The sequence below is a fragment of the Mirounga angustirostris genome, unplaced genomic scaffold (assembly GCF_029215605.1).
Source record: "Mirounga angustirostris isolate CCGP_5_RB_7025 unplaced genomic scaffold, mMirAng1.0.hap1 SCAF_3, whole genome shotgun sequence".
Classification (NCBI taxonomy): domain Eukaryota; kingdom Metazoa; phylum Chordata; class Mammalia; order Carnivora; family Phocidae; genus Mirounga; species Mirounga angustirostris.
Window position 1 is genome coordinate 36,233,300 of NW_026991711.1, and position 23,918 is coordinate 36,257,217.

Consider the following 23,918-nt stretch of genomic DNA (forward strand, 5'->3'; position numbering starts at 1 on the left):
AAGAGTGACCAGTCTGTGCCACAAAAAAACTTTTCTTTTGCCTTTTTTTCTTACAACCTTTTTACTATGGAATAAGTTGTTATCAACCAAAATTCAATGTTGAAGTCTTACCCACAATGTGTTAGTATGTGGAGATGGGGGCTTTGGGTTGTAATTCGGTTTGGATGAGGTCTTGAGGATGGGTCCCTCTTGATGAGATTAGTGCCCTTATACGGACACATACCAGAGAGTTTGCCTCTTCTCTCCACCTTGTGAGGACACAGTAAGAAGGCAGCCACCTGCAAGCCTCTAGAAGAGAGCCTTCACCAGGGACCCCAATCAGTCTACCCCTTCATCTTAGACTTCCCAGTCTCCTGAATAAGGGAAAGAGATTCCTGTTCCTTAAGCTACCCAATCAGTAGTATTGTGTTATAGCAGACTGAGCTCACTGATACATTTTCATCGTAGCACATTATGTTTGGTGTGACTTTGCCTATATGATTTGTGGATGAAAAAAATCATACTTACAGTATATATTATAAAGTATTTATTGGTAGAGTAAATATTGGATTTCAAAACTCCTGGAAACTTCTATAGTAAGTGAAAATATTTAGATGTTTAAACCAACCACTCTACATTTTTTTTTCTATAATTGACTTTCTGTACCATTTTAATGATGGGCTTAAATGGAGTGAATATCACTCGGTAGATATTCCAAAAATGATTTAAATCTATTTATTTTCTCTTTGATTTTTTTCTATATATACATAAGTATTTTAACAGCTTTATAGAGATGCCAAAAATCATTTGGATCGCACACTTTAAATGTGTGAACTTTGTGGTGTGGGATTTTTTTCATGTGATTTCCTTTCTAGAATAGAATAATCAGTTATAACAATTCATACAATATTTCATACCCTAGAAATAATCATCCTAAAAGCACTTAATCTAGTTTCTGGCATATAGTAAGTCCTATATAAAATGTTAGCCATTTTTCTTATTTTCATTATTAACATTATTAATGATTTGATTGTTATTATTGAAACAACCAATTGTAGAATATAGAACTTTCCCTTTCCAACTCAAGGGAAGAATTTATATGAGTTAAATCTCATTAAGCTTTATAGTTGCTACTTATTAAAAATTCTTATTTTAAGATTCAACATCTTTTCAGATCACTAATGACTGTCAGCCATTTAAAATCTTCTAATTGTTATTATTATACAGAATTTCAATACTATTTTATTTTTCTTCTTTAATCCTTTAAGCAGATTAGTAAATTAAATGAAAATAAACAATAAAAGGAGGGAGATATATGCTTTTTAATTCTATTGTCAAATTTTTCCTCTGAAATATTCCATGACAGGGCATAGTACTGCTACTGAAATTATATGAACCATGTAAAATCAATGTAAACAAATAGTTCATCAGCCAAAATATCAAAGTCCAACTGCAGTCATTTAATTATGCACATTTCATTACGGTTAGGAGTTCCTGGCTTAGCTAAGCCAAAGAACAATATGCCTCCATATCCAGAGGGATAATGGTCCCTTCTGGTCTAGTTTGAAATTATTAATTTAGTATTAAAGACATTTTTCCTGCAGCTGCTTGGACTGCTCTGCAATTTATCACACAACAATAACAGTATTTTTTCTTTAGACATTTTAAAATGTATATTCTATAGTAAAATATATTTAAAACCGAAATATAAAAGAGTTCTAGTTAATATTCTTAACATTCTAAACAACTCTACTTTATTTTTGAGACTATGAATGGATTATGTGTTGTGTCATGTCTATTGAAAATTAAATGGTTTCAAATTCTTTTGGAAACATGAAGCTCCATCATTTTCAAGATGCTCACAGATTACCATTTTAGTGAAGAAAATTTACTGACCAGTTTTCTTCCTACACCACTATTTTCTCTCAGTTCTAACACTTTAAAATGACTGTTTTGCATCTGATGTTATAATTTTTCACCATATCTTTGCTTCTGATCCTTGTTTAATCACGCATGTGTCCTCATCTAATCTATTCAATCTGTGCTTTGAGAGCAAACTTATAATATTATCAGTTTTTTTTCTTTTTAACTGCTTTAATATAGCAAATCATCCCAGGTTTCCTGGTACATCTGGGACTAAATTCTTCATTGGCTCTTATTATTTATTTGCTTATTTTATAAGTAACACTTTTTTTTTCTAATTTTTAATTTCCTTGCTAAAATTTTTAGATATGAACTTGACCTTGAATGGCTAGATCTTACTTTGCTAGTTGCCTGCGTCTTTCTATTTATATCCTTTGCTAACTTTCTTTTGGAAATTTCACCCAGTTATTTGGCTTCAGCTATTGATTTTGTGTGGATGATTTCAAAATCTATTCAGGAAGGTGACCCAACTTGGCAGTGGTTCATGTGCAAAATACCAGAAAATTTTGAATGAAGCTCAGTATTAGGTAGAAGTGTGAAACTAATTCTAAAACATTAATTTAAACTTTGGCTGCATGAATATATAAACAGCAACAAAATAATTGAAGGAAATAGTCCCCCCTCTATTATTAGTCAGAGTTCATTATGAGACCTGTGCTTAATTTTGGACATCATATTTTAAAGCATTAGAGAGTGACAAATAGAAACAGATGAGAATAACAAGAATAGCAAATATTTTATATTCATGTCATATGAAGGGACTTTGAAAGACATTTGGGTTCCTGTAGCTGAATAATATTATGGCAGGAAAAGAGTCATCTTCACATATTTGTTAGAATAGACTTCTGTCTAAAACAGTGTTGTGTAAATGTTTCTCATTCTGTTTTTCATTTTAGTAGTAGTCTTCTGTTCAAATTAAAGGTTATATGAAAGAATAATACTAAGGTTGATTTCCTTTTTGTGAAGATGAATGGGAAGTCCAGAAGTCTATGTCAGTCATCTGATCTTTCTTTCTCCGCTGGGTTCTCTATTTCTACTAATCATCCCTGCCACTTCCCTCCAAGGTCATCGGGCCTTTTGAGGAGACTCCTGGAACTGCATTTCCCAGAAATACTCTCTCCATTAGGTTCTCGGTTAGAGTTTGCCAATAACAAGCATCCATGTAGGGGATGGAAAGTGGAAGAGGTGAAGGGTACAACTTCACAAGCAGCCGAAAGCAGAAAAGTGGACGAATGGAAAATTGAAATAAATGCTTTGCAAGCCTTTGAAAGCGGTGTACTTCCCTGCTGGAGACTGAGACCTTCTGGAGGTTCTTGGGGAATGGAGTGCCTTTGCTGAGTGTTTTTGAGAACAATTCACATCGAACTGAAGGTTGAGACCATTAACATAAAGTTCCTGACCTTCACTTGCACCACCTGTCAATTCACTGTCCACAAATCTTTCTTGTATTGAACATAGAGTGGCTTGTTTTCCTAATCCAACACTTACCTCAAAAGAGCAGATTCACACTCCATATTTGGAGTCCTCCACACCTAGCTTCTAAACCACTCCCCTGGCATTTTTCCTCAAAAATTAATGGAATTGACTTCACCCCTCCTAAACACGTGCTGTGAATTCCCTTCACTTATACTTTACTCATGATATTTCTCTTGCCTGGAATCTCTGGTATCTAATTCTAAATAACCCCTCCGTTTCCAGTTTTAGTTCATCCATGCCTAAGAAATATCTTAAAACTTTTCATTGCATTCTTTCTCTCCTTTGAAATCTTAGTATTCCTCTATTTAGGATTATGTGGCATCATTATAAATTTCCTTATACAATTAATTACCTTTTTCTGTCTTTGTGACTGGTCATCACAACTCTATTGCAGAATCCTTTATGATAGAATAAGTATTCTCTGTGGAAATGCATTTTGTCCTGACAAAGTATCTAGTACATTGTAATATATTAACATATTTCCTTTGGATAGTCTTTTAAGATTGTGACTCTCAGCACTCATGAATTCAGTGATTCAAGAAGACCACACATGGTTTTCCTCTTTCTTTTCAGTCTTATTTCTTACCATTATTTTCCCTATTCACATAGTTCCAGCCACACCAATCTTTTTTTTTTTTTTAAGATTTTATTTATTTATTTGACAGAGAGAATGAGAGACAGAGAGCATGAGAGGGAAGAGGGTCAGAGGGAGAAGCAGACTCCCCGCCGAGCAGGGAGCCCGATGCGGGACTCGATCCCGGGACTCCAGGATCACGACCTGAGCCGAAGGCAGTCGCTTAACCAACTGAGCCACCCAGGCACCCCCAGCCACACCGATCTTACTGCTTTTTGACTACACCAAGCATCTCACCTGATGACCTTTGTGTTTGCTCTTTCTTCCCTCTGCCAGAAACACTCTTCTACCAAACATCTCTATACCCTTACACTGTTTCATATCCTTTAGAGTACTTATGAGTTTCTGGCTTTATATTTTTTTTATTTTGTCGTTGTTTTGTTGCTTTCTTCTCTACCATTACTATGGCAGTTTCTTGGTAGCATTTTTTTAAACATCTGTACCTTAAGTGCATAGCATTTATTGTTGAGTGAAAGAGTGAGTGACTGTTGAATACCCTATACCAGGAACTATAGTAGGTGGCGCTGGAGATACAATGGTGACCAAAATAGACATTGATTGCCCTTAGAATAAAGATGAATATGTTGAATGCAAATAAATTACTACTATAAATGACAATTATATATATTCATAATATATTTGCATACATGTATTTATATGGTAACTATTCTAAAGGACTGTAAGATGCTGTGGAAGAGTAAAACAGCCTTATACTGAGTTGTAAAGGATGAGGCAGAATTCATCAGGGGAAAGTTGGCTAGAGAACGTTCATGATGAGCCAATGATCTGAGGTGGGAAGGAGCTTATTCTGTTTAAGGAAATTCAAGTGTGATGGGATGGTAGAGCAGAAAGGAAGAGAGGTGGATGATAAGGTTAAAGATTTAGGCCGAGCCAATTTTCCAAGGTTACTGAGAATTTGTTAAGGATTCAGGTTTTTATATTGAATATAATGGTATATCACTGAAAGTTTTTTGAGCAAGTAAAAGCCAAGATTTAATTTAAAGACTAGTTATCAGACTGACATGAGGAGGAGGCAAGTAGAGAGACTAAGAATAAAGGTTGGCACTTCACTAGAGGCCTATATGTATATTGGGTGAGTGAGAAAGAAAAGGAGAAACTGAGGTAACTCTAACTTCTGCCATTGTGTTTGATAGCAATGCTTTTCACTACTGGTGCTGGTGGTCTACAAGTTAAGTATACCTAGTATATATCAGGTATTGTTCTAGGTGTTGAACATACTGAATTTAATCCTTTCAAAACCCCTGCAAAGTATGTGTAATACCCATTCCAAAAATGATAAAACTAAGATTCAGGGGTATTCAATAATTTACTGAAGAATAATATCAAGAACATGCTAGAAGAGGGATTTAAGCCTAGTGCTGTCTTACTGCAAATTAGGTGTTCCATCTAATATGCTAATGATTATACAGTGATTACATTTTATCCATTATATCAAATCAGATTTCTGATGTCCAGAACACTTCAAAACATGGGTTACTTCAGACAAGTGGATTTTATAAACCTAAAACATAGATAAGAGCACAGAACTCCATGAACATTTTGTTCCTCAGTTTTTGTTTTTGTTTTGTTTTCATTTCCCTGTCCAGCGCACTCTCCTTTCTGCCCAGTGCCACAGCATGGCATGCAGCATTTCACCATGTTTAAGCTAGAGGCAGAAGCGTGGCAATAGGACTCATCAGGAGGCTACCATGTTCAATCAATAGGCTTGAAAGGTGGAAGTCTCAGAACTGAAGCATAAGCCTCTCCGAGTCAGTGTGAGAGTAGCTGCCCTGTCCGTCCCATACTCCAAAAATCCTATACATCATTCACTTGTCCTCCAGGGCCATTACAACAATGCCAGAGGAAAAGAATGAACTTTACATGCTTTCTGTTCATGGTTTTGAAATATCTGACATTTCTTATAGTTTCTAGCTAGCAGCATGCTCGTTTTTTTTTTATCTTTACCAATAACCCTTCTAATAACCCATATATTAGAGTTTGTGTTGGGAGAATACTTGGAATTTAATTTTAAATTGCTTTGCGTTTCTACCATTAAAACAAAGTTCCTTTCATCCATAGTTTTCTCAGGACTATTATGTGATAAATTAGTAATAAAATTTGTGTTGAATGTTATCTTTTTTTATTATTATTCATTACATTGTGTTACTACTTTTCATTATCTTATATACATACATGGTCTGAGTAATGAGTTTAAGTTAATATACAATTGTCAAGTTAGAAAAAGGCAAAATTTGACTTTCAACATTTCTTTGTTAATTGAAGAAATGAAGGTTGAATACAATGAGTGGCTTGGATGACAACTGCCTCCAGAGTTGGATGATCACAAGAAGTAAGGAAGCATGTGGAAGCTTCCCTAGAAAGGAACTTCCTATTGTTTTTGTTTTTCTTTACTTCCTCTGTTCCTAAATTAAGCTTACAACTTTTTACAGGCAGTCATCCATGTTCTAATTCAGTCATTGGTACAATTCTAGTCTACTGGCTAGGATGAAGTTGATTTGAGTGGAGTTTTAAAAAATTGACTTTTGTGTTTAGTGTCATGTGCAAACAGGATATTCACATTACACTGAATAAACTGATAGAGATGTATAATAAATAGCAATATTATAACACATAATTATTCACTCGTGTGATTGCAGTTTGACTACACAGAACTTTGTAATTGTTAGGGCTCATAAAATAACCACAATTAAATATGCATTTATGACAATTTCAAAGACTAATTAAGCATAATCACAGAGTATGCAATGAAAATTATAAGCTTTTTAAGGGTCCATTTTAAATGCAGTCCAGTTCTTCTATTCAGATGCTCTTCAAATATGTTTCCTTTTTATGTTTTTGTTGTATCCAAACTGAAGATAATTCTATTTTAAGAAACTTATCCTTCCACTTTCTTGATGTTGATGATGTTGAAGATAATAATATTCATCTACTTGAAAAGTTTTCTATTCATTTAAAGATGGTGTCATTTGCATATTTTAATTTTATTTTCATTTGTCCTACTGAGCTATTTCTAAAACAAAGATATAGCAATAGCTGTATAAAATCACCACACACACACACACACACACACACAGAATCTACTATTAAAAATGTATTAGGTTTTCTTTATTGTCCAGCAGATATAAATGGCTGTGTAGTTACTGTTGTCTTGAGTTGATGCTATAGCAACAGAACTAACAAAGTATCAAGAAGGAATTAATGGAAGGAATTAATGTTGCAAAATATCCTGTAAGCACACATATAAAAGATTTTCATAGTAATTTGTGAGTAGTCCCCAAGTGTTTAATTATTTCAATCACTTAATCTATAGAATTCCCTTCTGTAACAAGTAATATTACTATATTATTAAAATAGTCCTGAAAGGGCTTCTTATGTGATGTCAGGAGAAAGGAAAGCCAGAAATTTTTTGGCTACAGTGTCCTTTTCAGTTTGCAAAGCACAAGAACAAGTTCTTCAACAAATGAAATCAGTGATATGCTTTTGATCAAGTATTCTGCTTCTCCCTTTCTCTCTGCTCCGCCCCCTGCTCGTTCTCTCTCTCATATAAATAAATAAAATCTTAAAAAAATAATTTGCATCTCATTAACTCATGTAAAATATTTGTATTTATATTTTCTGATGAGGTAATGAATCACATATTATGAAACTAATTTCTTTTTATGCTTCTCTTTTAGATTTTTCTTTTATTGTCAGTTTTCAGTTAAGGACTATACTTGTGCTTAAAGATCTTTGACAGTAATTTTTTAAAGAGGAATAAAAGGTAGAGGGATTGATTATAGTTCACAAGAAACATGATACATCCATCTTTGCTTGAAGAGAAACAGTCTGCCCTTTGTATGTAGGGCAGAGTTGAGATGGGGCAGATCATTTCCTTAAAGGAATGCTTTTAGAAATGTACTGTACAACCAGACAAAATTTAAGGAAAAAATAACTTCTTATAGATTAGCAGGTATTTCCCCGCAGGCCCCAAGTTACTCTAAATACGTAATATTTTAATGCACAGAGCTGGGGGTGCCTGGGTGGCTCAGTCGATTAAGCCTCTGCCTTCTGCTTAGGTCATGATCCTAGAGTTCTGGGGTGGAGCCTGGAGTCGAGCTCCCTGCTCCATGGAGAAGCTATTTCTCTCCTACTGCTGCTCCCCCCGTTTGTGTCTCTCTCTCTTTCTAATATAAATAAATAAATAAATAAATAAATAAATAAATAAATAAATATTTAAAAAATACTATGCACAGAGCTAGATTACGTGTTCCACAAGGTAACAAACTGCATCTGACTTGTTCACTTCTGTATTCTTAGTTCTTAATATATAACACCTTTCTCATTTTATTTATTTTTATTTTTTAAAGATTTTATTTTTAAGCAATATCTATACCCAATATGGGGCTCAAAATTACAATCCCAAGATCAAGAGTTGCATGCTCTACCAACTGAGCCAACCAGGCACCCCACACCTTTCTCATTTAGGTACAGGAATATGATATTTGAAAAAAGAATAAATGAATAAATAATTTCAAATATTAATAATTTTAAATATGCTGTTATAAATTTTATTGACTTAAATGAAATCTAATGAATATTAATAATTTGGAGTGAAATATATTATCCCTATTCCACAATAATTAAAAATATTTATATTGTTCCCAATTTTACTTTTCATACCTCTTTATTAAAATATATTTGTAAATATATACATACAGGATACATCCATGATCTTTAAAGTTCTTTAGCTTTTTTTTATCAGTTATTTAAAAACTGTTCAACAGGTAACATACACCATGTATGATGTGTGTATGTTTTTAAGTTTTTAGTGGATTCATTTCATAATCAAGATGTATATTTAATATTTTTGAGTATTTCTTTTTTTTTAAAGATTTTTATGTATTTTTATTTAGACAGAGAGAGCATGCAAGCAGGGGGAGGGGCAGAGGGGGAGGTAGAGAGAGAATACTCAAGTAGACTCTCCGCTGAGAACCCCACTTGGAGCTCCATCTCATGACCCTGAGATCATGACCTGAGCCAAAATCAAGAGTCAGATACTCACCAACTGAGCCACACAGGGGCCCCCAAACTGATTTTACATAAGAATAACTTTCATTTGAAATACTCAAAAATATTAGTAAGATTGAGCCCTGAATCATGCTCTGGCCTGGGTCTGGAACCTGCTGAAGATTGTCTGTCTTCCCATCTCCATCTGCTCCTCCCCCCTGCTCACAATCTCTAAAAAAAATAAAAAATAATAATAATAATAAATAAAAAAAATAAAACCAGTTTTTATTGAAGGTCACTATGCTATCAAGGTATAAATATGTAAAATAAATATAAAATGTTTTGTTCAACACAAAGGGCACATACAAAAAAATTAATAGTAGGGCAAATGTATCCTATTTTCATATATGATTGCAGATCATATAGAACAGCACATCATAATTAAAAGTCACTGGATAATAGTAAGCAGAAATCAGAAAGTTCTGAAGAATGGAATTCAGATCCTGACTTCAATAAGTAAATTCAATAAACAATACATTTTAGGGGGTGGGCTTTATCCCAATAACCACTTATAACTATTCTTTTCTCTTTTTATGTAAGGTGATATTTATTTGAGCAACATAAAAAAAGATATTTTAATGATATTAGAGTTATAAAATTTACAATCAGTGAAAAGGTTTTCTTCAAAATAATGAAGAGTTGACTTTCAAAGCAAAATGGACTATTTCATTGATACTAAATCTAAGCAGATTTATTAAAGTCCGAATAAAGTTTCCAACCAGATGTTATACTATTCTAAGCAATTGTTAAAGGCAATTTGCATTTTAATTGGATCTAAAGTTAAAAGAACATGAAAAGATTTCCAAATATATGGATAGAGATGGGATTCAGTTTCTTCTCCAGTGTTTTTTTTTTTTTTTTGAAAGGAAAATAAGCTGATTATTAATTATAAATTAGTGTTGCTATTTTTACTTCTGGTAATGGATAGGAATAAATGAGGATAACGAAATGATGAGGAGACAGGATAGCATAAAATGTAGAAGATACTTTTCAAATAAATATATTGCAATTGAACTAGAAGAAAATTGATGAAGTTAAAATTAGGTTTTATTATATATAGTTGCTGATTAAGACATATATGCATAAATTTACATGCACAAATAGACATCTTTAGGAACACTGACTGCATATATTAATCCAGAAGAAAGGTTAGATTTTTAAGTAGTAAACTCTATAACCCTAGTTTACATTATTTTGAAAATCTTCACTTTCCACAGATCATATACATATGTATTTATATTATGATCATCATTATCATATTAACTTTTACATCTTAAACTTTTATAAATTTAACACACAACTAGAAAAGGCATAAATAAAATATAGACAACAATTAGGACATCATCTTCATTAGTAAAGTTGGTTTTGTCCTATGTTCTGACAGTAATACACTTTTCTCCTCTTTGGCAAGTGCATTTTTCTCAATTATTCAGAAGGATTATGGGGAAGGATGTTATTAAATACTGAAAGCTTGAAAATCCCAACTTTTCTCAAAAACTCTAAAGCTTGGTTTTTAAGTACTCAGTGATGCAGTGTGCGTTTGAATGGTGTGCTTCCACAGGTAAGAAGCCTTTAGTGATTTGTGATGGTTGTCAGCAGACTGAAAACATCATTTGACTTAGGAAAGAATATTATTTTACTGGATCATTTAGAACCAAAAGTGAACAGTTGGATGAACTCACTTGAAATTCATCATAGTAAATTGACACTCTTTTCTTTTACTTTTGAAGTCATAAAATGCCCTGAGAATTATTGCTTTATTTTATTTCAAGAAGCCAGAAATATGAGTGATGTATTCCAGCTTAGTGCAAATAAAACTTGGTAATAAACATAACTTAAGACAAACAACTTCAAGATCTATAAACTTCCCCAAGTAAATATATCTTTCGGTAGCCTAGACAACAGAGATAGGAATCAATGGAGCCTCAGGTTCCAGGCCAAAATAAAATAACTTTTCTGATAGATCAACAGATGAAAAACTTACCAACTCCAAGAATTAGCTTGGGTGAACAGAATAACATGAGCCAACCATCAGCTCTTCATTCAATGGTATTCTCCAATATCAAATGTTAGTAGAAAATAGGTTTATCTTATTGAACAAAGAACAAATCATAGGTTTATCTTATCACCAAAGAACAAAAAACTTTATCATAATATACAGTGCCCTTTATCTTATTTTTAAAAGCCAATATGATGTATATCAAATTAGATTTTGAAAGGTACATAATTCCCTCCAAATATTAGTTTTTATTGCTATTATTGTTTTAATCTACACTATGACTAAATAATAAGATTTTGTACAAATATGATATTAGCATATCATATCTCTAACATTAAATGTTGTAACCTAAAATTTTAATTAATAATATCTTAGAATTTTTGACATTCCTTGAAGCTCATTTTTTTTTCTCTTGATGCTCGTTTTTAAAATAATTTATGAGATACCAGACACCTTTGAGATTAAGGAAAAAATGGTCCAAATCCTGGCATAGATATTGCAGAAATAATTCTTACTAGATAGATAGACACCCAGGTGGCTCAGTTGGTTAAGTGGCCGGCTCTTGATTTTGGCTCAGGTCATGGTCTCTGGGTGCTGGGATCGAGCCCTGTGTTGGGCTCCAAAATTAGCAGGGAGCCTGCTTCAGGATTCGATCGCTCTCTCTCTTTCTCTCCCCCTCTGCACCTCCCCCATCCCCCACTTGCTCATTCTTTCTCTATAATAAATAAATAAATCTTAGAAACAAATGAGTAAACTAAATAATTTATCAAGTCTCTCTTTAAAACATTAGGTAAAAGTCTAAGCTGCCCTCTTTATTTGTTTGTTTATTTTATCCAGAATATGTTCCCATCAGTGCTGCTTTGGTTTTGGCCAACAATCTCATTTTTTAACTAGTTTGTTTCCAATTCCATTATACCCTAATTGCTGAAGGTGTGTGAGATTTCAACACTTCTTAGACACAAAAAGAAGGTAAAGTATAAGAAAAAAAATGCACTGAAAATTATAAGACTCAGCTTTTTAACTGTTTAATAAAACTGTGTGTCTTTGAGCAATTCACTCGAGATCTCTCTCATTAACTGTAAGATGATGTAGTTTATTTGCAATCGTACTAGTCCCATGTGGTCCCTTGCAGCCTTATGATTTTCCAAATATCTTGTTAAATCTGAAATTCCATGAACTGTGAATGCATTTCTAGATAAGGTGGATAAGTGCCATTTTATCATTAAATAATAAAACCTTAGTGTCACTACAAGTAGAACAAATAATTATGGAAGAATGAATAAACATTTTCCTGCTTCCAAATGTTTTATGTTTTATAAAAACAACATTATTGAGGTAATAATTCACCAACCATACAATTCACCGATTTAAAGTGTACAACTCAATGCTTTTTAGTATATTCACAGAATTGTACCTCCATCACTATAATCAGTTTTCAAACATTTCCATCACTTTATAAAGAAACCCGGTATCTGTTAATAGTAACCACCCCCCATTGAAATCATGCAGTATGTGGACTTTTGAGACTGGCTTCTTTTTGCTTGGTATAACATTTTCAAGATTCATTCTTGTTATAGCATATGCTAATACTTCATTTCTTTTTATTAGCAAATAATATTACACCACATAGAGCCCCATTTTCTGTATCTATTCATCCTCTGATGGACATTTGAGTTGTTTACACTTGGAGCCATTATGAATAATCCTGCTATTCATATACAAGTTTTTTTTTTAAAGATTTTATTTATTTATTCATGAGAGAGAGAGAGAGAGGGGGGCAGAGGCAGAGGGAGAAGCAGGCTCCCCGCGGAGCAGGGAGCCCGATGCGGGGCTCGATCCCAGGACCCTGGGATCATGACCTGAGCCGAAGGCAGATGCTTAACCGACTGAGCCACCCGGGCGTCCCCATATACAAGTTTTTGTGTGGACATAATATTTTCTTTTTTTTGGAAAGGTAACCAGAAATGAAGTGGTTGTATAGTATCTATGTTAAAGATTCTAAAGACCTAGCAGATTGTTTTTCAGAGTAGCCGCACCCATTTCACATTCCCTACAAGAGTGTCTAAGATTTCAATTTCTCTATATCCTTGCCAATAATTTTTTATTAACTTTCTTCTTAATTATAGCCACCTTGTGGTTGTGAAGTGATAACTTGTTTTGATTTGCATTTCTCCAATCCTCATGAAATTCCACATCTTTTCATGTACTTATTAGATATTTTTACATCTTCTTTGGAGAAATCTCTCTTCTGTTCTTATTGTTGAGTTATAAAAGTTCTTTATGTATTAGAGACTTTCTCTGGGCTTGGCCCAAATGGCTTTACATGCATTAGTGAAACATCCCTGTGAGATAGGTAAAACTATTGTTCTCATTTTGTAGATGAGAAAACCAAGATACGAGATTAAATGTCTTGCCCAAAGCTACCCAGCTAATGAATTGTAGATATTGAATTCTAATATACAGCACAAGTATTAATCACTATGTATCACTGCCTTAGGTTTTACTTAAAAAATATATTATCCAAAGATGAAGATAACTTTTCAAAACTGGTTTTTAAAAACATGATTGGAGAAAGTACATATTTTCGCCTTAATTTAAGTAAATAATGTGGGATAATGTAATCAATGTCAAACATGGACTATATATGTAAAATATTTTAGGAAGTATAAAGCACGGGGGTGCCTGGGTGGCTCAGAGGGTTAAGCAGCTGCCTTCGGCTCCGGTCATGATCTCAGGGTCCGGGGATCGAGCCCCACTTCGGGCTCCCTGCTCGTCAGGGAGCCTGCTTCTCCCTGTCCTGCTCATCTTGCTTGTGCTCTCTGATTCTCTCTCTCAAATAAATAAATAAAATCTTAAAAAAAAAGGAAGTATAAAGTGCAAGGCTAATGAAAGGCATCATTATATTTTTATCAACACACCTCGGTTTACTTCTAATCTTAGAAGAGCAGGTGTTGCTCCAACTATTCAAGACTAATTCTTCCACTTCTTGATCTCAACCCCCCTCTATTATTATTAGAACTTTTTCCTGTTAAATGCCTTCTTTTATAAATTGTCTTTTTTTTTTTGCACTGATACAATCTAACCAAAATGTTTTTCTCTATTTTCACTTCCCCATCACCATCCACTCTGCAGTATAATCTTAAAGTTACTGTAATAATTATGAGAAGGAGATGACTCAGCTTAGTTGGCACTGAGGCCTTTAAATAATGATGGAAGCTCGAGTTTGGCGGTAGATTACACTTTGAGGGATTTTCAGGGTACTTGGGAATTAAGGAATATTTGTTTATCCTCTATCCACCTGTTCCTCATTCTTTCTCTCCACTATACACCCATAACTTAAGACATACTGTCTAATGGAGAATAGGCAGTCTACAAAATAAATCCAGAAAGAAATTTAGTAGGCTTGTTTGATCTGGGTTTCATCTGGTATCATCATTCAAAAATACCTTACCAGGAGAGAGAAAGAAAACTTGCTGCATGCCAATACTAAACAAATTCATAGTGATAAGGTTCCTTTTGATCTAGACAGAAAAAAATGGGAGCCCTGAATGTTTCAAGAGGCATAAAGAGGACAGCAAGCTGTAGAAAGATGTTAAAGCTTTAGGGCATGTTAAGTCCCCAGGCCTTCATATTTTGGAACAAAATATAGAAGCAATGGTTACCTGAGTAATTGGGGCAGCTTGACTGTTCCTAATATATAAGAAATAAATTTTATATTTATATTTAAATATTTATAAATATTATATAATTATATAATAAAAATATTTATAAATATTATAATGATATTTCCATATCCAGATAAGGATTGTATCCTTTCAACACCACTAAATTTCTTATTGAACCTTATTTTATACTGGCTTACTACTACTATATAAGATGGGGAAATAGGTAAAAGTGACTTATAAACAAACATTTTCCAAAGTTAAAACATAATGCTAATACAAACAAAAAATAATGAGTCACACAAATATATATTGAGCACATGCCATATAATTTTTCTTATGAATGAGAGTATCAGCAGGGTGGTAAACTAGTTTAAAGAGACCAAAGTCACTAAGAATAAGAATGCCGAAATAAACTTGCAAAGTTAAAGACAAAGCCAGTTAATGTCCTACAAGGCATTGAACTTTAAGCATTATTGTTTCTCTTTTCCACAGGCAGAAATTATTTGCAACTATCATTATTCTGCAAGTTAATATGTAATTTCACAGAGCTTAATCTCTAATCAATAGAAATGGTAATCAAACAAATGTATATTCTCCTAGAAAATTAAATAATTCTTCAATGGTGACTTTCATGTTCCAATACAACATTAAAATGATATACAGTCATCCATGTATCTTATTTACAAGTGTCGCATAATATTTCTTAGCTACATAGAGAGCAGAAAGGACAAGCAATTACAGTTTCTTTACAATTTCACCAAAATAATATTAAAAATTAGAACAGATTACTATAAGACAGATAATATTCTAAGTATTATATATTAACTATTTTAATCCTAGCAATGCTTTGAGATAGTATCTTTACAGTCAAAGAAACTGAGGCAAAGAAAAGTTAATTAACTCACTGAACTGTACTCGTTCTGAGTATATGAGCCAGAATTCAGATTAGGGGAACTAGCTTCTAAGTCTATAACTTTAACCATTGCACTATGTTGCCTCTCACTAACTCTCCATCTTATTTCCGGATTCCTCTTCAACTATTTTAGTGCCAAAAGAGAATCTCTCTTCCCATCAACACTTCCTAAAATCACCTCAAAGAGCAATATAATAGCCCTAACAATGATGATGATGATGATGATTCTGTTCAAAAACTGGCATTTTAAAAAGCAATGTAAGTGTAAATAAAAGCATCTTAACAATGTAATGTTTTTGATCTGTAGTTGACACTGAAAAATTTGAAGTTTTCCTATAATCACAATATCAACACAAGAACCCTAGCACCTGCCCTCCAAACCAGATCACCACCTCTAAGCAACTCCGAAGTAGAAATTCTTGAATCCGCATTGCACTATGGATTCAGTCTCCACTGAGGCATAGGAAAGCTATGGCCAAATGGACCAGTGACCCCCACAGTTTGAAAATCCAGTTGTACTTTTCTGTCCCCATTTTCTGCAGTGTTAGACCCTAATGAACACTTTCTTCTTTTTTTTTTTTTTAAAGATTTTATTTATTTATTTGAGAGAGAATGAGAGAGAGCACATGAGAGGGGGGAGGGTCAGAGGGAGAAGCAGACTCCCTGCCGAACAGGGAGCCCGATGCGGGACTCGATCCCGGGACTCCAGGATCATGACCTGAGCCGAAGGCAGTCGCCCAACCGACTGAGCCACCCAGGCGCCCCTGAACACTTTCTTCTTTAGAGTGCCTCTAACCTTGAATTTTGAGGCCACCTTCATTACTGTTTTCCTTTCTCTCTTACCATTGACTGAACCTGATTTCTTCCCTTTTGCCTAGAGTTCACTACTCTGTTAAATCTCTCATCTGTTCTTACCTGAGATGTTGAATTAGCTTCTATTTCTTTTTCTCCCCATCTAATTCATTTAAAAATATTTTATAATGGGGCGCCTGGGTGGCTCAGTCGTTAAGCGTCTGCCTTCGGCTCAGGTCACGATCCCAGGGTCCTGGGATCGAGTCCCACATCGGGCTCCCTGCTCGGTGGGAAGCCTGCTTCTCCCTCTCCCACTCCCCCTGCTTGTGTCCCTGCTCTCGCTATCTCGCTCTCTGTCAAGTAAATAAATAGAATCTTTAAAAAAAATAAAAAAATAAAATAAAATAAAATAAATATTTTATAATGTAATATTTGAAATTTATTTGTAATGTTTTCAAATATTTTATTTGTAAATGTTTATTCATTTTAAGCAGTTTATTTTATAAAATTTGAAACTTAGAATATATATTAATATTATAAAGTATAATACTCAAATAACTTTCCACCATAGTAGTACCTAACTTAAAAATCAAACTTCTTAAGTACACTTCTACCTGTGCACTCCATGAAATCCTTTCTACCTGTTGTTCCCTCAGTGGTAAACATTATTCTTTGAGGATAGTAAGAATTTTGTGTTTTCAATACATGTGTTCTTTGTAATGTATTTATCACACCTGTATGTATCCCTAAATGTATATTTTTTAGTTGTGCTTATTCTCGAGCTTTTTTTTTTTTTAAGATTTTATTTATTTATTTGAGAGAGAGAGAAAGAGACAGAGAGCATGTGCAGGGGGAGGGGCAAAGGAGGAAGGAGAAGCAGACTCTTCCCTGACTAGGGATCCAGATGCAGGGCTCCATTCCAGGACCCTGAGATCATGACCTGAGCTGAAAGCAGATGCTTAACCAACTGAGCCACCCAGGTGCCCTGTTGTCGACCTTTATAAAAATTGCTAAAGTCATAGTTTTCAGTGGAGTAAAAATAACATTTTATTTTTTAATTTTCTTAAGTTAGGTGGCTAATTTCCTTAGACCCAAATGTGGTTAAATCTATTGGCAGCTAAACATTCTTTAGTGGTTTCCCCAGTAATAAGTATAAACTGTTAGCATACAGTGATTTTATAATCTGGTGCCTACCTACTTTTCCAGCCATATTACCAGATTTCCCTGGACCTCTGCTACCCTGCCATACTCAATACTTACAGCTCCACACCATTCCGTGATACTTCAACTCTGTGTCCTTACACACTATTCTCCTTCTACCTAAGCGTTTTACTCTTCCTGCATGTGCTCTCAAAATTCTAATTTAATTTTCAACCCTAAAATATAACTTAAATGTCCCCTTACATATCTCCTAGCCACCCTGAAAACTTTTACTATGCTTTCATATAACCTTGTCCTTACATCGGTTGTAGAACTTATTACATTTTGGGGCGCCTGGGTGGTTCAGTTGGTTAAGCGACTGCCTTCGGCTCAGGTCATGATCCTGGAGTCCCGGGATCGAGTCCCGCATCGGGCTCCCTGCTCGGCGGGGGGTCTGCTTCTCCCTCTGACCCTCCCCCTCTCATGCTCTCTGTCTCCCATTCTCTCTCTCAGATAAATAAATAAAACCTTAAAAAAAAAAAAGAACTTATTACATTTTATGTGTATTATTTATTCCTAATCTCCATGAGACATTAGTTTTTTTAAAAGTTAGAATCTACTGGTCTACCTCACCTACAACTTGAAAAAATATATTGTTTTGATTGAATGATCAGGCAAATGAACAAATAATAGACTAAGCTTATGAATGAGGAAAAAAGGGGAATAAAATCCCACACAATATTTGAGAAAAGGAAAGAATAGGAACAGGGTTAGGATTTAGAGGCTGGCTTCACACTGAGTTTGAAATGACCAAGTTTCATCAAATAGGGAGGACAGAACTTTAAGAGAGATCTGTTGCATGCATTTGGAATACTATGAAATAGTTTCAGAAATAATTTTAAGCCTGGATTAATTCAACTCTCAGTCTGTATACAATAATATTTATGTAGCAAATGCTCATTTGAAACGCCTGAGATATTGCTGTGCAAGACTGTGCTGTGCTGAATAGAACCCTATTATTGCACTCACATTGATAGATGGGGATTATAAGATTATATCTGCCTTAATAGACGCCCTACAAGACACATGCATTATAAATCATGTTGCCGACAATAAAAGTGACTTGACCTGCTGTATAACTTTATCTTATCAGATTGCTAGTAAGGTGTTTGATAATGTTTCTTTTTACTAAAGAAAGAGGTTTTTAATTTATCCCAAAGAAAATTATTGCAATTGCAACCCTGCTTTAGTTCTTTACTGGCTAGATTTTCTTATGGAAAAGAAATATATGTCCTTTGTTACTTGGTCAGTAAAATCATTTACATTTTCACATACAGAAGTCTCATTATCTGCTAAGTTGGTGCTGAAACAGCATGAGGCATTAATTGTTATGCAGAAATAGACTTAGGAATATGCTAAAATAGGATAGGGGTTAACATTTATGACTGCTTATGTATTTGTATATTTAATGTTCCTGTTTATTTCATGTGCAACCTTTACTTTATGAGTGAATACAGAGGAGAATTAATGTTTGTGAGCGGTTTTGTGTCAGAGATAATATGTGAACAGTTATGTTTGTTGACCTCTCTCTTTTTCTTCTAAGAACATTTGTGAATGAAAAATTCAATGAACAAGAATTTTTTTCATTCACTGTTACGCTTTGTTCTGTGATTATGTTTGGTATAAAGAAGCATATCTGTATACATCTCCATAAAATAAAGAGCTCAAGACAGTCATAAATTTATGTAAAATCTAATATTTTCTAAGAACATGTCAAAACAACACAAATACCCAAGATAACCTATTTATGCCTTGCTATATTACTCATCAATTTAACTTTCTTAAATTTTTTCAACCAAAAGATATTTTTACATTAATTTTTCACTCCCTTTTACTTTCTTATATGCGTGAAGTAACGTTGCCTAATCCTTCATGGTGACATTAATTTAGGAATGTCACTTTCATTATACCCATGTCATTGGGTTTGGCCTGAATATCTGTTAAAATAACACTGTAAATTACAAATGGACTAATGCTTTATGTCTTTAAACATTTATTTACTTTCTTAATTTTGTTACAGTGGGGTTAACCTAGGATTCACTTACTGTCTTCCAAAGTTTAGAGATAGACAAGTTCACATACATTTTAAATGAATGGGAATTCTGGTAAAGATAGTAAGCACTGTTTTCATAACTCCTTTCACAACTCTCCAAATGAATGGAAAAACGCAGAACAAAGAAGAAAGTTCATCTGCATTTGAGCTAGTGAATTATAATAACTCATGATGTAAACTCTGAAGAAAAAAGCTGCCAAACCAAGTAAAAATTAGGTCCAATGTAAAAGGGAAGCATCAATTTGACATATATCTTTAGTTTCTATCATTATGCCAGCAGGCGAGTTGTGTGAAAAAGTGGATTCTACTTTGGAGATATGAAAGGACATGGCTAGGCCATAAGAAAAATGAGGGCACCCCACTTTTGTTCCATCAGCTAAGCTAAAATAATGGAAGAAGCAGAACTGAAAGAAACATATTCAACTTTTTTTTTTTTTTTTTTGGACCAATTGTAACCTAAACTTGAAGATGAGTCAGCGCCAAATAGAGAACAGAAATATCTGAGTACATTGTTTTGGACACTGGGCTCTGAAGATTGCCTCAGGCTGCCCTGGTTTGCTCTGGGTACCCAGACTGGGTTGAGGTCTCAGACATTCCCCTGAACTTACTATTAGACCCTCCTGCAGAGCTGGCCTTGGCTGTGTGATTGGGGATTCCATCTATTTGTAAAGAAAATTGGTGTCACTAATGTACCCAGTACGCGTTTTTCTGCCACCTGTCTTATTTATCTTTTCCACTCAAGCAACTTCACAGCTGAACAAAAAACCACAAATCAACAATCTAACCAACCGGTTTAAAGGCCATGGATAGAATTCAAATTATGTCAGTTAAAAAAAGAGGAATCAGCGCTTGCTTGGGCAGCATACATACTAAAATTGGAACGATACAGAGAAGATAAACATGCCCCCCATGCAAGGATGACATGCAAATTTATGAAGCATTCCATGTTAAAAAAAAAAAAAAGAGGAATCAGTTAAGGAAAATTGGCAGCATCTGTTCTGGACACGTATCAGTCCCAGATACTAGATAAACATGTTTCCTTTTGATAGTAATCATCATCATTATCATCATCTGTAACAACAACAACAAACCTTACAAATAAGTGAAGGACATAAATATTGTATGTAAGATATGCAGATGCTTTGAAAGAATATTTTACCAGGTATAGAAAAGGAGTAAAATTTCTAGAGCTCTTTTCATTTTTTTTTTTTTTTCAGAGCTCGTTTCATTGAGTGTAACATTGAAGAATAGAATATCCAAGCCTCAGATACTTGCTACTTTTGGGGCAAAATGCCAACTTAGCCCATGATGGTGCAAGGCAAGTTTGGCCATTTCTTCTGATTCTATAGTTCAGGTACATATTACTAAGACACAGAAGTTGTATTTCCAAAAGTTCATAGAGGAACAAAATATTGCTCAGAATTGTGAATAGTTTGTATGTCTGATTATGGAGTATGTGAGAAATAATGTCAAATAAAAAGCTGGAAAATTGGTAGATGATCATCTCTGAAGGGATTCTGTTATCATAATAATAACTTGAATATTTCTCCTATAATTGAACAGGAGATTTTGAAAGCTTTTAGGTACGAGAATTCTACGAACTGTGTCTTACTGAGACAAGAGAGGAGAATGTAGTTAATTGATTGGAGGAAGGGCACCCTAGAAGGGAGAATTGTTGTAGGCCACCACAATAATCTCTTTAGGAGATGGCTGCACTTAGACTCTTAGGAAGATTTCAGAAATGTTACAGAGGCAGAAAGCACCTGATGAGATTAGACACTAAGTCCAGTTGAGCCTGACCTTTAATTACATTGTATTGTTGTGGTTGACTCTAAACTATATTAGGTTTGTGGTTTCATTAAAGGAGTCCAGTTATCAAGAACATCTGCAATTAGCTGACATAAAGTGACTGTACAAAGATATCTTTTTGTGAAGTGCTAGCAAAGCAAGGAAGGTAAACAAATAAATAAACAAGTCATTTACTTTGTTTCTTCCTCATACAACATTCAATTTCACGGCCAGTCAAAAATAATTAGGGTATATAAAACTCCATGCTGTATGAGACAAAATACAAGTAGCATTTTAGGAGAAAATATTTAAAACATTTAATTAAAAAAGATTACTCTTCATAATATGAACCAGATTTACAAGTTATTTAAAAAAAAATGAGTGAACCAATTTAAAAATGTGGCAAAACATAAAAACCCAGGAAGCCATAGTACTAAACTTTAGTGACAATTAAATGAAGATTAGAGCAAACATGCTACTTTACTTTTCTCCTATAAGGTTATCAAAAATAAATCAATAAAATTTAAGTCTAATAACAGTCATTGGGAAGGTGAAGTAAAGTACAGTATTTCAATAACTGTTGTTAAGAATGTAAATTCTGGAAGCAATTTGGCCATACTGATTAAAATAGCAAGTACGGGGTGCCCCACAGCAAATCAATCTCAATTTTAGGAATCAGTGCTATGGAAATACATGTGTAAGTACAGATGTTAGACAATAAAGTACACTTCAGATATTTTAGTAAAGTAAGTCACTGAAATGACTACCTAAACTATCTATAAGCCTCACTTGTGAAGTAAAATATAGTGCTATGCTGCTACCAAAATGTGATAGAAGGATAATTTACTGACATCAAAAGATATCTGGGACATAATGTCATACCAAAGGAAAAATAAAACAAAAGCTTTGCAGAAAACAATATATAGCAGAAAAATGGTTTTGTGTATATATGTGTCTGTGTATATACATGTATTTGTATGCCTGAGTGTAGGTGTGTGAGTGAATATATACTTATACAGAAAAAGGAGAGAGCATGGCAAAATTATACTCCAAACTTAGTTATTGCTAGATACGTCTTTATTGCCATTTTATTACCTGTTTTGTGGTGGTTTTTGAAGATTTTCACTGATCCTTTCTTGTATTTCTCTCTTTTGTGGTTTGCTGGTTTTCTTTAGTGATATATTTGGATTACTTTCTCTTTACTTTTTGCATACTTATTAGTGGATTTTGATTTGTGGTTAGCATTCGGTTTGTATATAATATGTTCCCCATATAGCAGTCTATATTAAGTTGATGGTCGCTTAAGTTTGAAACCATTCTTTATTCTTCTGCTCCCCACGTTTTAGGTATATGGTGTCATATTTTACATTCTATTATTTTGTGAGTTCCTTGACTGATATTTTACAAAAATATTCATATTTTTCACAGCTTTGTGTTTCTTACTTTCATACTGTCACTTTTGGTCTTTCCTTTCCATTGAGTCCCCCTTAATATTTCTTGCAGAGCTAGTTTAGTGGTCATGAAATCCTTTAGTTTCTGTTGGTCTGGGAAACTCTTTATCTCTCCTCCTATTGCAGGGTAGAGTATTTGACTACAGATTTTTCGCATTCAGCAATTTGAATATATCATGCCACTGTCTTGGGCTTTGAAAGTTTCCGCTAAAAACCTCTTGATAGTCTTATGGGGGTTTCCCTTATATGTAACTGTCTTCTTCCATCTCAATGTTTTTAAATTTTCTTTCTTTATCATTATAGTTTGCCATTTTAATTATAATATGTCTTGGTGTGGATCTACTTTTGTTGATTTTGTTGGAGGTTCTCTGGGTCTCCTGGGTCTGGATATCTGTAACCTTCCCCAGATTAGGGAAGTTTTCAGCTATTATCTCTTCAAATAAATTTTCTGCCCCCTTTTCTCTCTTCTTCTTCCAGGACTCCTATAATGCGAATGTTATTACATTTGATGGAGTCCCTGAGCTCCCTAAATCTATTCTCATTTTGCATAATTCTTTTTTCTCTATTATGTTCAGCTTGATTACTTGCTCTGTCTTCTAGATCATTAATTTGTTCCTCTGCTTCTTCCAGCCTGATATTCATTCCATCAGTCTTGTTTGTCGTTTTGTTTATTGAGCCCTTTATCTCTGCTGTGTTATTCCTTACTTCTGTATCAAACTTAGTATGAAATTCTTTGTGGCATATTGACCATTCATTATGTGGTTTGCAAACATTGGAAATTTATGAAACACTATTAAATTATGTAGGCCAAGGTAGTCCAGTAAATATACTTTAAAAGCTTCCAGGCATCTTTGTTAGAGATGGTGAGACAATGTTAAATATGACAATATTTTTCTAGCAGGAAAAGTTTTCAGTGTGGTGGGATTAGCCAGACTATTTGGAGACCACAAAGGAGGGGACTCTTGACTAAGGAACTTA

At 34.0% G+C, this 23,918-nt stretch overlaps 1 protein-coding gene and 1 non-coding gene across 3 annotated transcripts in view; both read left to right on the top strand.

Moving 5' to 3' along the window:
• The window catches only part of KLHL1 (kelch like family member 1), a 360,073-nt gene that overhangs the window by 163,056 nt on the left and 173,099 nt on the right, over positions 1 to 23,918 (top strand). The window lies entirely within an intron of this gene.
• LOC123840015 (U6 spliceosomal RNA) lies at positions 20,551 to 20,653 on the top strand. The gene has a single exon (XR_006789845.1). It is a non-coding gene; the product is annotated as a U6 spliceosomal RNA (small nuclear RNA).